The 2,810-nt window shown below is 40.2% G+C and overlaps 1 pseudogene; it reads left to right on the forward strand.

Annotated features, from left to right (window-relative positions):
- The first annotated feature begins 635 nt into the window (after positions 1–635).
- Positions 636–1,808, forward strand: LOC144454075 (serine/threonine-protein kinase SIK2 pseudogene; annotated as a pseudogene).
- The last annotated feature ends 1,002 nt before the right edge of the window (positions 1,809–2,810 follow it).

Genomic DNA, 2,810 nt, shown 5'->3' on the forward strand with positions numbered 1-2,810 from the left:
CAACAATCACTTCCATATGCTCTTGAGTTGAAAATTTTTCTCCCCCTTCCTTCCCCCCACCCTCCCCAAGACAATGCACAATCTGATATAGGCTTTACATTTACATACCCATTAAGCATATTTTCACATTAGTGAAGTTGTAAGTAAAAATTAAAACCAATAGGAGGAACCATCAGAAAGATGAAACAAAACTCAACAGAAGGTAAAAATAAGTGATAGCGATTCAACTTCCATAGTTCTTTCTTTGGATGTGGACAGCATTTTCCATCCCGAGGCTTCTGGAGATGTCTTAGATCTTTGTAATTCTGAGAAGGGTTCAGATTAACAATATTAGTCATCGCATAACGTGGCTGTTATTGTGTACAAAGTCCTCTTGGTTCTGCTCACTTCACTCAACATCAGACCACATAAGTCTTTCCAGGATTTTCTGAAGTCAGCCTGATATTGTTTGGAGTTTTGATTACAGGGATGGTTTCTGAACTGTCATGAAGCCAATAGTAGAAAATGACATGTGCTATAGTCTTAGAACTGCTAAATAAAGTGATGAAAATGTCTATACTCTTTGATTCAGAGATCTCACTGTAAGTCATACTTCAACGAGGTCTATGACAAAAGGAGAACTGCAATATACCAAAATGTTGATGGCAGCACTTTTTGTAGTAGCAAAGAACTGGAGGAAAAGGGATGAAGGAGTGAATGGAGCCACTGCTGGAGTCATGTTCTCGCCCACATCCCCCCGTCCACCTGCTTGTCTTCTAGTCCACCCATGTCCAGCAGCAGGATTCAACGTGGTCATGGCAGATGGCCTGAGGCACTTGCAGTGCAAGCAGGTTTGGGTGGAGTTCTATGACATAGAGGGCATGCTGGGCAAGAGCAACTTCACTGTGGTGAAGCTGGAGCACCATCACCATCACCCAAGACTGAGGGGGCAAAAAAATAGATAAATCTCAGCTGGATGCAGTGAATCTAGAGAAAACCTACAGAGAATTCCAAATAATAAAAATGTTAGACCAACCACCTTCACATAATAAAACTCTACCAGGTGTTGGAGACCAAAAGCTTTTGTACCTTGTCACTGAATATGCCAAAAATGGAGATTTTTGATCATCTTGCAAATCATGGCCAGTTGAATAAATCTGAGGCAAGGTGAAAATTCTGGCAGATCCTATCTGCAGTAAATTACTGTCATGGTTGTGACTATGTGACCTGAAGGTTGAAAATCTACTGCTAGATAACACGACTATCAAAATAGCAGATTTTAGTTTTGGAAATTTCTTTAAAAATACTACATGGTGTGGCAGCCCTCTTTATGCAGCCTCAGAAGTGTTTGAAGGACAAACAATATGAAAGACCACAGTTGGATATTTGGAGCATGAGAATAATTCTTTATGTCTTTGTCTGTGGAGTTCTGCCTTTTGATGGACTAACTCTCCCTATCCTGAGGCAAAGGGTTCTAGAAGGAAGATTCTGGATTCCATATTTCATGTCAGAAGAATGTCAGCATCTCATCCAAAGGATGTTGGTCTTAGATCCATCTAAGAGGCTGACAATAGCCCAAATAAAAGAGCACAAGTATAGGATGCTGGTAGAAGTTCCTGTATAAAGACCTGTTCTTTATCTGTAAGAATAGGAACATGAGTTATCTCTTGGGCAGTATAAAGAGCAGGTCCTGTGGCTAATGCATAACCTTGGAATATGATCAACAGAAAACCATGGAGTCTTTGCAGAACAAGAGTTATAAACACTTTGCTGCTATCTATTTTTTTCTATATAAATTTATTTCAACATTTACTTCCACAAGATTTTGAATTCCAAATTTTCACCCCATCTTCCCACCCCAAGATGGCATGCATTCTGAATACCACTTACCCCAGTCTTCCTTCCCTTCTATCTCCCCCCTCCTCTCTTATCCCCTTCCCCTTCCACTTTCCTGCAGGGCAGGATAGATTTCTGTACCTCATTTCCTGTATTTCTTTTTTCCCAGCTTCATGTGGAAACATTTTTTTTAAACGTGTGTTTCTAAAACTCCAGGTTCCAAACTTTCTCCCATCCTCCCACCCCACCAATCCTCATTGAAAAGGCAAGCAACTCAATATAGGTTATACATGTACAGTTATACAAAACACTTCCATAGTAGACATGTTGTGGAAAACTAACTCTATTTCCCTTAATCCTATCCTGCCCCCCCACATTTATTCTATTCTGTCTTTTGACCCTGTCCCTCCTCAGAAGTATTTCCTTCTGATTACCCCTTTCCCAATCTGCCCTTCTCTCTATCATCCCCCTGCTCTCTTGTCCCCTTCCTCCCCTATTTTCCTGTAGGGTAAGACAGATTTCCATACCCAATTGAGTGTGTATGTTATTCCCTCCTTAAGCCAAATCCTATGAGAATAAGATCCCCTCATTTCCTCTCACCTTGCCATGTTTCCCCTCCACTGTAAGAACCTTTTCTTGTCTGTTTTGTGCGAAATAATGTACCCCATTCTACCTCTCCCTTTCTCCTTCTCCTAGTATAATCCTCTCTCACCCCTTAATTTTATTCTCCAGATATTACCCCTTCATCTTCAACTCACCCTGTGCCCTATATCTATCTATCTATCTATACATACATACATATAATTTTTTCCCCTCCCACTACCCTAATACTGACAAAGGTCTCATGAGTTATAAATATCATCTTTCCATGCAGGAATGTAAACAGTTCAGCTTTAATAAGTCTCTTATGATTTCTCTTTCCTGTTTACCTCTTCATGTTCCACTTGAGTCTTGTATTTCAAAGTCAAATTTTCTATTCAGCTCTGGTCTTTTCA

The sequence above is a fragment of the Phascolarctos cinereus genome, unplaced genomic scaffold (genome assembly GCF_003287225.1).
Source record: "Phascolarctos cinereus isolate Bilbo 61053 unplaced genomic scaffold, phaCin_HiC Scaffold_8;HRSCAF=390, whole genome shotgun sequence".
NCBI classification, from domain to species: Eukaryota; Metazoa; Chordata; class Mammalia; order Diprotodontia; family Phascolarctidae; genus Phascolarctos; species Phascolarctos cinereus.